Below are 15,242 nucleotides of genomic sequence, written 5' to 3'. Positions count from 1 at the left end.
TTGGTCGTTTGTTCTTAGTGTAGTGCTAAGTAAAAAAACACTTAACATAATACAGATATAGTTGCATTATAACATGTAAAATATAGCAGCTGAGTAGAAAAGTTATTAGAAGGTGGGTTGGTATAAAGAAGGATAACAAAAGTATGAGCTGCAATATTCAGAATATGTGTTAAAAACAGGTTTGATTAAAGAAGTTATGAGGAGATACTAAGAAAAGATCCAGAAAGGAATAAGTTAGTTGTTACTAAGAAAAGGAACTGGAATATAGAAAAGAGGAGCGTAGGTAGGTCCAAGGAGGAAAGGTAATATATCAGTCAGGTTTAGTACAGGGGCATAACCACTGTGTTCTAAGAAAAAGTTTCAGTTTGTTTTTGAAGAGTGATAATGAGGGAACAGAGGAAAGTTCAGTAGGAAGAAGGTTCCAGGATTTTCCAACAGTATTACAGAAAAGAGAGTCTCCAGCCCTGTTGTTAGATTTACAAATATTTACCAGAATTAATGGTGCCCCTTCCACTCATCCAGGTTATTCTTGAACAGTGTCATAGATGTGTTCTATTTCACATAAATGAGTAGCCTATTCCAAAGACAAAGTAGTTGCTGATAGATAAATCTGGCCCTCCAGCATGTTCTATTTTAGTTGCAGGCCATATTTAGGTCCTTGGAATGGGTAGCCCTAGTCCCATTGTATTTACGGATATTGTACAAGTTCATTAGGTTTGAGTCTGAGATTGCTCTGTAGGCCAGGCATAAGACCCACTTATAAGTCTATATGATACAGAGTATAGTACCAGGGACTTTAGTCAGTCTACATAAGGCACATGCTGGAATCATTTGATCTTCTTTGTTAGAAACCCACAAGGTCTCTCCAATTTCTGCAGGTGCTTTGTATGGTACATGCCAAATGAGGCATTATACTCAATTATGAGCCAGATTAGTGCTGAGTATAGAGGGGTTATAACCTCTTTTGCTCTCAAGGTGATGCCTTTACTAGTCATGTGCTACATAGAAAGCCTTCCTTACTACACTAGACACATGGTTGTTGAAGTTAAGGTCACAGTCAACTTGTGATCCAAGGTCCCTTACCACTTCATGGGTACTTAGGGTATTATTGTTTATTTGATAGTGTGAAGGGACATTGTTTGTGCCGAAGGGAATAATGATGCATTTCTTTGCATTCAGTTTGAGACCATGACTAAACCAGTCGTTGGTCTGGGTAAGACCCTCCTGGAGTATACTGGCATCATTTGGAGATTCAACAATTTCACCCAGTTTGCAGTCATCTCCAAACTTGGTAAGCCACAACCCCTTAGTTTTGACCTGAACTTCTGAGAAGTATATACCAAACAGTAGGGGGCCCAGTACTGTTTAGTATAAACTTGCCAGAAGTTCAGGTCAAAACTAAGAGAATTAGAAACTGAGCTGTCCTCTGAGTCTGAATTAGAAAATTGAGGAAAAAATGACTTCATCCTTGCATCTTTCTTTTCAGATTCTGAATCTTGAATTTCTTTGGGAAATGAGGAACCCCCCTTTCTGTTACCAGAAACTACTTTACTAGAAGAATCAATTGTCTGAATTAAACACTTAGCCAGACCCCATAAACTATATTACTGTCTAAAGAAATTTGAGGAGGAGTAGACACATGCTTGGTTTTCTGTTTCTTTTTGACAGGGAAAATGGGGTGAACTGTGTCACTAATGGCAGCAGCTGCTTCCCATGGGAAGGGCACAGCATTCTGCCACAACAGGGAAACCTTCTTGGTTCACTCTCCCAAGACTGACAATAGTGGATCTCCAACAGCCGCAGAGGATATGGCTAACCCCAAGTCCACAGTGACTGTAGGTGCTACACAAGAGACATCCAGGATACAAATAAGTGGTCTGAGGTGCAACAAATGGTCACAGCATACTCACTCATCAACAGCTAAGCCAAACTGTTAGCCTATTGCGGTGGCAAAGGCTGTTTGTTTTACTTTTTCTTTTTTTGACTGGACGAAGGACTGAATGTAGGATCGGTAGCCTTTTCCATGGTCAGGTTGAAAATGGTGCTTATTTCCCAAGAAAGACAAGCAGCAAGTGCCGGTAAAACTATGGGCCCACAAAAGTTACCTTTTTTTGACAGAACAAACACAGTAAAAATAACTCTCAAATGTTATGCTATCACTACCAAGGAAAAATAAACACAATTTGTCCACAGAAAATATGTTTTCAGTTAGTGAGAAAAAGTATATTACAGTCCATTAAAACACAACTCTTTGCTTTAAAATAACTTTTGTAAAAAGGAAAGTAATAAAACATCAATGCATTTAAGAAAATGTAAGTTTTTTTCCCCCAAAGGGAACTTCTCTGCCCAGCGAAGGGAAGCACAAGCCAGCTGCTGATGCTCAAAACCCTCAGAGGAGCATACTCTTTGGTGGCAGGAAATCATTGTAGGGATTCACACACAGACTTGTGTTTTTGTCAGCTCAGCTTGAGCTACTTCATAGTTTGAGCATGTGGAAGGTGCTCTGAAGCTTTGAAACCTGGTCAGCCATTATATTCTTAGTAAGACATAACCTATATAGCTAAGGCTACTGCAGCAGTGATCAATATGATGAACATAGCTGGCTAATTCACTAAAACTCTAAGTTGTGGAGTGCCGCACCTCTAACAGCTTGCAAAGCTGCTTCAAATCCAGACCATTTTTTAATCAGGTTAAAAAGTAACCAGTATCTTTTGAACAGTAAATGCCATCAAAAGATACAACCAGCAAAGCTATCAATAAAAGGTTTTCTTTACAAACGTAATAGTTGGGCCACACAGTCTTTACATCAATGCTGCAATACATTGAAATGCATATAAATCCAGAATTACATTATCTTTAAAGGTTTAACAAACAATTTCTCTATATCTTGCAAGTTGTACAGCCTAGTCATACAGAGTCAGGAAACGTCTTCTGCCAAATTTGAGCCTCCATATTACAACAGGAAATTCCTTTCTGAGTGCTCTTTCACTGAAATATTTATAGAAATATCAAATATGCTTATTTTTATAAATAACATAACATTGAACATTTTTCAAGATATACAACTTGCTGTACAAATATCAAGAGCAGTGTTCTTTAACACCTACGCTTTCTTCTGATGCCATACAATGCTATGTAAGAAACAGATTTTTGGAAATATTAAAGCACGTACAGTAATGTTGAACGTCTTCATAATTACTCACAAACTATTATCAATCCTTCCAGTACAGCACACTACACAGTCAGCAACACAGAATTTTCTGTCTCCCATCATGAAATTTCACAAAATGCCAGTTAATATTATACGGTTCTCCCAGTTATGAAAATATGGATATCAATATAGAAATATGAATAACAAGGACAAACAGTAATTAATGTCTTCACTTGCAAGTTATCTTAGATTGACAGTCTTATTGTCATTCTATTTCCTACACATTACCCTTTCTTAAGCTGCCTAATATTAATCACTCACTACTAGGACCACAGCCTTCATTACAACCTAAAGACAACCTCCTGAGGTGAGAGATTCCTCACCCAAATAATTTCCCTTCCTATGCAATAATTTCCTCTTGTTTTGTGAAACAATGTAAGGGCAACACATTGGTATTCTTCAAGTTTGGCCTTGCTATTGAGATAGGTATGTACAAATTTAATCTTGGGGTAGGCAGTGTGGCCCTCATTGGGTAGGGTGGGACATACACCACTGTCCTCACTGGATTACATGGCTAGGCTATATATGTTCATCAAGGCCATATGCCTATTAAGAAAGTATGGTCCTCAGAATATATATAAATATGTATAGATAATATATAAATATATATATATATATATATATATATATATATATATATATATATATATATATATATGGGTCTATATGACTTGGTCGACAGTTCATATGGTCGATTGTTTATTTGGTCGACAGTTCATTTGATCGACAAGCATTTTAGGTGGGGGGCTTCACCCCCCACACCCCCCAATGTGGGGGGCTGTGCCCCCCCCCCAACTATATATATCAACTCCAGGGTCGCACAACATTGGGGAAGGGGGCAAATGCTTGTTGATCAAATGAACTGTCGACCAAATAAACAGTCGACCATATGAACTGTCAACCAAGTCATATAGACCCATATATATATATATATATATATATATATATATATATATATATATATATAGTTGTATATAGTTATATACAGATAAATGTGTGTGTGTGTGTGTGTGTGTGTGTGTGTGTGTGTGTGTGTGTGTGTGTGTGTGCGTGTGTGTGTGTGTGTGTGTGTGTGTGTGTGTGTGTGTGTGTGTGTGTGTGTGTGTGTGTGTGTGTATTGTTAGAAACCAGCAGAGATAGTAAGGACAATATATGGGTACACAAGTTCATGGCAGAGAGATAAGAAGTGGTCACCTGAACAGGAAGAAACTAGAGTGGTGGTAGTGGAGGAAATATGAAGTTGATTGTAAGGACTGTTTCTTAGCTATGGGACACTTGAAAGCTGCTAGGTTCCAAAACCAGTTTTTCAGCCTAGTGAGCACTCACAGAGACCTACACCTGATTACATAACGAAAACTGAGCCCGCTACAAGCTTAAGTTTTAACAGTGATGTTTATTGCCAGTGTAAAAATTCTAAGTAATAACGTAGCCCATCAAAGTCATTTGTCTGTTTGTAGTGTAGTGACTGCTTCAGCCATATGCAGAATCTGGTATAGCAAGTAGTCCATGATGGTAAGGCAGACTGCTTGCAGTATCAGTTTCACATATAATGTATGGCTGTGCTGCAGTAAAAGGAAAGCCAAGAGAGGGAGCCACAAGCATGGTAGACGTTTTACAGCAGGTTTTACATTTCAATGTTTGTAATTGCTGAAATGCAACACCTTCATTATTTTGGGGCAGGTCTTTGTAAGGGCAAACCCATCGGCACATCCATCCACCATGTCAGATGTGAGAAATGCCTGCATGACAGAGTTTAATTAATAATTTGTTATGCAAGAGGCATGCATTCTCAGCTCTGGCATACAAATGCACTGTAGTACCAGTTAACTTTGGCACTCACAGGTGTTTTTAGTAGAAATGAAGTAAGCAGGAAGGGGAATACATAATGCAGCCAGAGAAAGAAGGGAGAGGCGCTGCATCTGATAGCAGTAGAGTATAAGTTTAGATGCCATGTGGTTGACATATGATGTACACAAGCATAGTCAGGGAATTGTGATGGGTAGACGAGATTCTGAAGACAGTCAAACCTCTTACAGCTTGCATAAAATTTTATAAATTTAGATGTATAATAGCTTTGAAGAGAAGGAAAGTTAGGAAAATATATGCTTTAACATCAGTATATGCTTTACATTACAGGTCAATTACCCCTTTATGATGATTCAGAAGTAAATGTTTACTTGTGACTAGTCTATTGACTTGGTAATCCTGATCATTCAAAGAAAAACCTGAAAATCTGAGGTAGAAGCTAGCATTAGTGGTGGTCTTAGGAACTCTGCAAGTTATCAGAGGCACAGTGAATGTCTTAGGCAAACAGAAGAACAGTATATTAGAAAGTGTTTGTATGGCAGGGCAATCCTACAAGCACATATAATGTACCATATTATTCAGAAGTATGTTGGATCACATTTCTTAAACTGTGCTTTTCAGTGATTCAAATATACAAATGAAGTTCTGTAGTATTTAACTAAAAAATACAAAAATATTTATTGTAAGGTATATCACAAGACACAGTGCTAAAGCTTTATAACACAATTTTTTTTATGCTAGGCAACTACTGGTAAGGTGCAGAAAAAATGTACACTGTAGCAATGTATGTATGGAAGAACCAGATCAACATTTTATTTTAATAGTTACTTAAATGTATATTTTAAACTATTTTCTATTTCAGTAACCATGTCCAACTGAGTAAACACTCAGACCTACTGAGAAAAGGCCCATTAAAAATGATTACAGAAGTTACCACATCATAGTACATTACTCATAAAAGAGCTCTTTGATGCATAAATGTACAAAGTCATTGATATAAAAGCTGCCTGCAATATGGGAAATCAATATGAAATGCATAGAAATTCACAGTAAATGATAAGCACTGCTGTAGTAAAGCAATATTAATATTAAACACTACTGAAATGTAGGTTAAAGTTGATAAAACACATACGACTAATCTTAAAAGAAATGGAATTAAAGTGTTTATTGATATTGTGAAAGCCATAATTCATCACAATGTGCATGCTGCATTTTCTCAGTATTGTGAGCATTAGCGATCAGAATTAGTTTTATGGAATACCATTTAATCAGTATGAAAAGTGCATGCAGTTAGATGATGTGCAAATCCTGTGGCCCGTCACCTTTCCATCAACAGTTTGGTACAACAGACAGAGTTGGTGACTGCATTGTTTCGGAGTACAACAAAGTTCACCAGTTCTGACAATCATTTGGTTTTAGCAGTAGACAAAATGCATTTTCTTGTCATATCACAGCAGGTAATTACAAACACTGTGGAAAAAGGAAGAAGTGCATTTGCACAAATATAAGTGAGGAACAAGAATTGTTATAGAAAAGGAAGACAGAATGGTTTGGTACTATTTCTAAAAGTCGTAATCCATTACCGGTGCAGCAAAAGAATGAAAAGACAATTTGTTAAAATCTCTCTCTCTCTCTCTCTCTCTATATATATATATATATATATATATATATATACATATATATAAAATATCTATCTATCTATATATCTATATATATATATATATATATATATATATATATATATATAGATAGATAGATATAAATATAGATATATATGTGTGTGTACAGATATAGATATATTTATTATACATCTATATATATATATATATATATATATATATATATATATATGGGTCTACTTCATATGATTGAAAGACCATTTGACCTAAACCCATTTGATCAAAAATTCATATGATCGTAAACCAGTATTCAAGGCAAATAACAGGGATTTGTCCCCCTCCAATATGAAGCAACCCTGGAGTTGGTATATATATAGTTAGGGGGGATGTGTTACATTTAAAATCTGTACTTTTTGTTTTATTTTCTTCTTTTCAAGGAAACTGGGTGGGGTCTTCGCCCCCCACAACCCCCAAATGTGGGGGGCTGCACCCCCACACCCCCCCTAACTATATATACCAACTTCAGGGTCACACGATATTGGGGAGGGGGACAAATCCCAGTTGTATGCCTTGAATACTGGTTTAAGATCAAATGAACTTTAGATCAAATGGGTTTAGGTCAAATGGTCTTTCGATCATATGAAGTAGACCCATATTTGGTAAAATATGTAGCAGAGATGGTGGTACAGTCACAAATATATATTTATAGTTGAGGAAATTATTAGGACACAGAAGAGAACTGTAGGCCAAACAGGTGTCAACAATTCTACAGAAAAATATAGACCTAGATTTCATGAGTTGCAAGATACTGTGTCAGTTGATTTTTTTTAAATAGCAAACAGATAATTCTAGGTCAGATTCTAAAAGATTGGTCCATCCCTGCAGAATGCACCAAAAGAAAGAGGATGAAAACTACAGAGCAATGTAATATGTAAATACAAAACAATGCAAAAGTAGCATATAGGCGAGCAGTAATCGATGATCATTGAAGTAAGTAGCAGAGGTACCCCAAGATGACAGCAACTATGAACCCTAAAACAGAAACATGTATTTATCATCATTATCATCATCCACCCATTTTTCCCACTTTCTACATTGGAGTGGGGTGTCATGTCATCTGTCACCATCTCTCTCTGTTCAGTGCCACTCACCTGCCTTCTTGGACACTCATCCCTGACTGTCACAGCTCTTTTGTCACACAATAAGTCCACCTGTTTGCTGGATTCCCTCATTTCCTCTTGCATTCTTCCTGTCTGTCCCTAATATTCTTCACCAGATTGTATTCTGCTTTTCTGTACATGTGACAAAACCTCTGCCATTTGTTCTTTTTGATCTTTTCAGCAATTGGAGCTACTTTGGTGTCTGCTCTTATGTCCTCATTTCTTCATCTGTCCCACAGTGTGCATCCTACCACCTTTCTCAGGCACTTCATTTCCATCACCTCTAACTTCTTCAACTGTTCTGCCTTTACTGCCCAGTTTTCTCTACCATACAGTAGTACTGGTCGCATCACTGTCTTGTACACCTTACTTTTCAGCTTCTTTGGCATTCTTCTGCCATATGCTACACCTGGCAGTTTGCGCCAGTTGGCTGCAGCCCCTATGATTCTATTTTTTTTCAAGCACCTGTATTGAAATATCACGTGTGACACAGACAACTTTACATTCATATAAAAGTAATCAAACTATATTAACATGACAAACATACTTTGCATATATTGCTATATATCATACAACCTAAGAAATATTACATAAATTATTCAGTTCCTGTCTTTCTTAAATAAGAAACATCTTTATTAAACCGTCACTTACTACATAGGCAATCATACATTTATATAAATGAAAACAAACCACACTGACACAATCCTATTTGCAAGCATTTTACATCACAAGCCATACTGACACATTCTCAGTTGCAAACATTATACATCACTTATAATCAATGCAATCTTTCTCACTCAAACATCACATAGCTCATTTAAGTCCTGCCATGTTTTAGACCTCATTCCTCCCTTTATGTATTGTTCCCACAGTTCCCATTTTTTTCCTATGTAGTTTGTTCCTACCTTTTTTCTAAAGATCTCAATAACAGTTGTTTTATCTCTGTTACTTTATTCAATACTTCCAGTATAGTTGGTTTAGATTTTGATTTATATTTTCTAATAATTGCTTTTTGGCAGTCACCATTACTAGATACAGCAAGGCCTTACCATGTCTAGGCAATTCCAATTCTGTATAATAGTTCAGAAAAAGCATCTCCCTCATCAGACCAATCTGTCCACCCAGCATCTCTGACAGTGCATCCCTTAAAGTCTGTCAATTGACTGCACTCCCAGAAAATGTTTCCAGTTACCTCTTTATTCCCCTTCACACCTCAATTATGTACTGACCTCCTCATTCAGACTTCCCTTCTCCTCAGTCACTATTCCCAGATACTTGAAGCTGTTAACCTGTTCCCCTATTTTCCCTTCTATCCCAATTCTCAGCTTCTTCCACCATTTGTTGCCATTAAAACTGTCTTATCTTTAGTCAGTTTCATCTCGTATGCATTCAATTTTTATTCCATTCCCTATCCTTTGCAGAAGTTCTTGCTCAGAGTCTGCCTGTAATACCACATCATATGCATACATTAACTTTTTTGATCTGTCCCCTCTGACCTGTATGCTAATGTAGTCCATCACCAGTATAGAGAACAGTAGGCTCAGAGATGAACCCTGGTGCACATCAACTCCTACTGGGAATCTCTGTGAGACAGATCACTGCTTATACTTGAGTCATTGGGTCCTTGTACATAGCCTGCACTAATTCCTTCAATCTTTCTGAGACTTCTAAACACCACAGTACTACCCAAATCAGCTTTCTTGGGACATTGTCATATGCTTTCTCCAAGTCTAGGAAAGCCCAGTTAGACTCTTTCCTCATCTTTACCTTTTTCTCAACTACCTGACTTCCTGCAAACTTCAGGTTAGTTGTGCTACATCCTGATCTGAAACCTAACTACTCATTTCCCATCTTACTTTCTACTAATCTGTATATTCATTTATCAATCACCCTCTCCAGAACTTTCATGCAGTGTGACAGGAGTTTGATACATCTGTACTGCCCACATTTGCTAATGCCCACCTTGTTCTTGAACACTGGCACTAGTGTAGTTATTCTCCAGTCATCTGGGCTATGCCTTTCCTTCCATACTGCTATGCATACCCTCTGGAGCCACTCCACCCCTATCTTACCCAGTATCTTTATTATATATGTAACTTCATCTAAGCCTACTGCTTCCTCTGACTTCATTTTCCTTAATGCTGTTCTTATTTTTTCTATGGTGGGCTTCTTCTCTTCTATTATTGTAGGCTGTGTCTGAGGCAGTACCACTTTTCGGGGGTTTTCTTCATTCAAGAGGTGCTGAAGGTATTCCTTTCACCTGCCTTTGATGTCCTGTGGACTGGTGAGTAGGTTGATGCAATATGCTGAAAGAAACAATGAAAAAAAGAAGCAATGCAAGGGAAATACAACTAGTCTTCAGAAAAGGCATATACCAGCTCCATCATTGATTGGATTATTGTGTCTAATCCTCACCTCAATCACTATCCTGAATCCCTCCCAGACTCCCTAAGTGACCACTGCTCTGTGTGTATCCAAAGATTTTCCTCCCATCAGTCTCGACCTCATAAAGTTATTGAATGTCATAAGCTAACTAACTTTGACCATCAAATCTTTAACAACTATCTCCAAGCTATTGATTGGTCCTTTCTCTCTTTCTTACTTTTGAATGATGCTGTATTTCAATTTAATTCTATTTTCCTTAACACACTTGATTATCAAGCCCCTCCCAGATCTGTCAGAGTTAAATCTCAATGTTCTCCTTGGCTTTCTAACTTCACATTGTCTCTTATTCATAAAAGAGACAATGCATGGAAACTATGGACCAAAACAAAATCTCCCTTTAATTACCAAATATATAGGGAACTTCGTAATCTGACTAAGCACATTATCATGGATAAGACGAACTTCTATCTCACTCAACAAACATCTTCATCTAGAAACCCTAAAATATTCTGGAGCACTGTTAACCATATTCTCTACCCTGGCAATCCTTCAACTCCCAAACCATGTCCTAGTAACACTCCACGTGAAACTACATCTCTCTTTAACTCATACTTCATTGATACCATCAGTAAGCTCATGCAAACTTCCTACCTACCTAATCCTTCACCTCCTACCACCTCTCAATCACTCAATTCTCTCTTCTCATTAAAAACAATTCCTACAAAATATATTAAAAACATGTTTCTTAAACTAAAACCATGTTCACCTTCTGCTGATAAACTGCCACCTCACTTCCTTAAGATTGCAGCTAATTCCATAGCATATCCTGTCTCTATTTTTATTAATAGCTTCATTAGAGAATCAATTGTTCCCACTATTTGGAAAAAGTTCCACATAATACCCATCCACAAGTGAGGGAATGCTATTGAACTCTCTAATTATTGACCTATAGCAATTCTCTCTCCTCTTTCTAAAATTCTTGAACATTGTGTTCACAAACAAATCTTAACCTAGCTTATCCAAGAAAACCTAATTACTCCAACCCAGCATGGTTTTCACCCTTTCCACAGTACAACCACTGCTCTCATCTCTTTTATCAACTCTATCTGTCTAGCTAGAGATAACAAAAAACTTGTGTTCTGCCTCTACTTCGATCTTTCTGAAGCCTTTGACACTGTCTCACACTCCATCCTCCTCTCCAAGCTAGCCCAACTTAACTTATCCATTTCTATTCTTGCTTGGTTCAACAGCTACCTTACTGACAGGATGCAATCTGTGAAATGGCTATCTACTCTCTCTCCCTTTCTCCCTATTAATATGGGCATTTCACAAGGCTCAGTTCTAGGTCCCCTTCTTTTTAGCATCTTTACTAACCATCTATAGCAATGTTTTTCCCATTCCTTCCTCAATCAATTTGCTGATGATGCTACTATTATCTCTTTTGCTGAGAATCCTACAGATCTACTATCTCACACAAACATCCTTTAACCTTACTGAATCCTGGCTATCAAACAATCAACTCATTCTTAACCCCAAAAAAAACAAAACTCCTGCTCTTCCTCCCAAAATGTATCTACCACCTGAAATCATGATTTACCATCTCTTCACTAAGTAATACTTTCCCCTGAAACTCATACTAAGCTCTGTGGTGTGACCATAGATCTTCTTCTTCTTTTGGCTTTTCCCGGTTAAGGGTCATCACAGTGGATCACCTGTACGCTCATGATTGGCAGTGGAGTTTTTTATGGTGTCGAGTTGCCAGTCCTGTGCCCAACCTTCCACTGAAGGCACACACATGCACACACTCACACCTAGGGCCAATTCTGGAGTGTCCAATCCATCTACAGCATGTCTTTGGGATGTGGGAGGAAACCGGAGCACCCGGAGGAAACCCACACAACCACAGGGAGGACATGCAGACTCCGCACAGAAGGCACCCCAGCCGAGGATCGAACCAGAGAACCTCTTGCTGTGAGGTGACAATGCTAGCCACTGTGACCATAGATGATCGGCTCAAATTTGACTTACATGTACATCATTGTATTAAGAAAACTTACCAAAAGCTTGGTTTATTGTATAGAAATAAAAGGTTCTTCACTCTTGACACTAGAATCTCACTCACCCATGCCTTCCTTTTTCCTAATCTCTTTATGGCTCACAAATCCTAACTAATCTACAGTCTTCTCATCTTTCCAAATTAGAATCGACCTATAATAAAGTAGCCATATTCACTTCCAACCTGCCTTTCAAATCTCATTGCCTAGCTCTGAAATCACTTAACTGGTTAGAGTCTCTTAACCAACTCTTACTTCCTCAACTTCAAGTTATTCATGCCATACTGAATAAACTCCATAACTGCCCTAGTCTATCAGCACTTATCTCTCTTTACACCCCCCCCCCCACATTCTCTCAGAAGTTCTGATGAACATCTACTTCAAATTTATATACCTAATAAATCTTTTGGACAGTATCTCTTCAGCTCTTCTCTTGCCTCCCATTGGAACAAACTTCCTCTACCCTTGAGAAATATCTCCAATGTTCATGAATTTAAGGAAAACACTAAAACTGCATCTTAATAGTACCTGGTCTTGTCTCTGCAATCATCCTCCCCTGCGTTAGCTCTTCTTCTTCCTACTGTTTTCCTTTTGCTTCTCTGTTATCTTCTCTGTCTCCTTACTCCTTACTTATAGTTATGATATGATTATTATTGCTGATGGTATTATTAGGGTCTATGTTAGATCAGTGAATGCTTAAAAAAGTGAATGCTGATTGAATGAACTTATGTAAGCAAAAGCTTACAATCTCGAACTGTCAGAACAGTGATTTTTTTCCTAGGGAAAAAAAAATCGCTGATCCAAAACACATAAACACAACACAAGCACACCAAACAAACAGCAATCCACACACATACACCTAAAATCTTACACCTAACCCTACACTAAACTATACACACACCACTAACTATCCACTTACCTTAACCCAAACCCTAACTCTAAGGTCTGTCAGTATCGCACACTCACCTCACCCGCTCCCTAACCCTAACTCACTTAACCCGCCCTAACCCTCACGTCCACACAATCGCACACATACCTAACCAGTGCCCTAACCCTAACTCACCTAACCCACCCTAACCCTCACGTCCTCACAATCACACACATACCTAACCCGCACCCAAACCCTTACTCACCTAACCCACCCTAACCCTCACGTCCACACAATCACACACATACCTAACCCGCACCCAAACCCTTACTCACCTAACCCACCCTAACACTCACATCCACACAATCGCACACTTACCTGAACCCAACCCGTAACTTTCCACCACAGCACTGAAAATACCGAAGCAACAGAAACGGACAACCAGATTCTTTCTCTAGGAAACAATTCTCATTTCTGTTGCTTCGATATTTTAAACATTCGCTTACATGAGTTTGATCAATCAACGTTCGTTTTTGAAGCGTTTGCCGATCTAATATAGACCCTATTATTATTACTGCTGATATTGTTAAATTTATAAATATTTGTCTTCCACTGCATGTCATTGTATTCTTACTGTTGTTTTTGTGGAGATTATCTCCCCGGGCTTCCACTGAAAAAGAGTTATGCCCAGTTGGACCATCCCAGTTAACAAATGTTAAATACGAATAATAAATAAAAAAAATATAGGTTGTAAAATGGCACACAGATATGTTGCAGATGGTAAACAAATTATGTCTGTGTTATATAATGGAGATGAAGGCAAGAAATAATGGTTGTATATGTGAGTAGACAATTAAAATTCCTTAGAATAGAACCTAATATTAATCTGCCAGTATATAATTTTGTGCAATATTGGAATATTGTGGTTTCTGCCAGGTAGCTGAGGGCAGTAATATAGTCAACATGGTTTTGGTGATGTGGCAACATGATATTAGTTATCTGTCTAATATAGTGTAGGGAGTGCAACTTCTGGATGAAACACATGTAGCACATTAACTCCAAGGAGATGGGGGATAGGACAGAAGAAAATGGGTGAGGGTAAAGAGGGTGACACGTGAAAGAAAGGACAGGAGGGTCAGAGGGTCATGGTGTATTTATTTATTGTAGAAAAAGACCCCCCTCCATTTTTTGGGGAGGTATACGTTTTTGGCAAAGAGCAGAGGAGAACTGAGCTGGTAAGAAATACATCACTTAAAGGATACCCTGTTCCACTAGCTGGTCAGTCACATAGTGAGTTAATACTGCTTCATTCTGTAATAATTTTGGAGTCTCCCTTTTGTCTAGTGGTAAGACAGATAATGAAGGTATGTATGTGTTAGTGTTGCTGATACAGTGTTTGAATCATTTTACTTGCTTGGAAGGCATGCTTCATAGAGTATCCCTGATCTCTAGTGCTCTCCTGCCCTACATCCTTAATTTTAAATGCTTCTTAGGCACTTTAGAAAAAGTTATCCCTGTCTAGTGTTCTAGCAAAAGTATTAAAGCACTTGCTTGTTAGTCTGGGAGAGTGTGGAGGGATGACACCCCCCCAACACACACACACACATACGCATACATCCATAAATTTATGCATATACCCATCCAATTAGCACACCCCCACCCAATCATCCTCAGGGGTGCACTCACCCATTCATCCTTACACTCAGTACACACACCTATCTTACCTATCCCCTAACTAACTCCACCTACTGTGACCTCCCAGGCAGACTCACACTCACACGGACCACTATCTGTGCATACACTCACATATGCACCACACCATTACACACAGACACACACACACACACACACACACACACACACACACACACGCACATGCATACACACAGAGCACTATCTGTCTATCTATCCAATAAAGTCTCTGGCTCTTACTTCTGCCACAATTTGGTGATCACAGGCTACCAAAGTAACCTAAACAGCTGAGTGACTTTTCTGAATCACTCTCTATGTAAATGCCTTTCAGCAGGCATTTTTAAGAGGAAGAGAACATGGCTAATAACCACAAGCTGCCCCACTGGACTGCCACATTAACATTTGCTGTAGGCTGTGGATATAGCCCATTATGGTCCTGTACCTCTT

This window comes from Protopterus annectens, chromosome 2.part0, assembly GCF_019279795.1.
Source record: "Protopterus annectens isolate FY-2018-M chromosome 2.part0, PAN1.0, whole genome shotgun sequence".
Classification (NCBI taxonomy): domain Eukaryota; kingdom Metazoa; phylum Chordata; order Ceratodontiformes; family Protopteridae; genus Protopterus; species Protopterus annectens.
Note: the sequence above shows the minus strand (reverse complement) of the source record.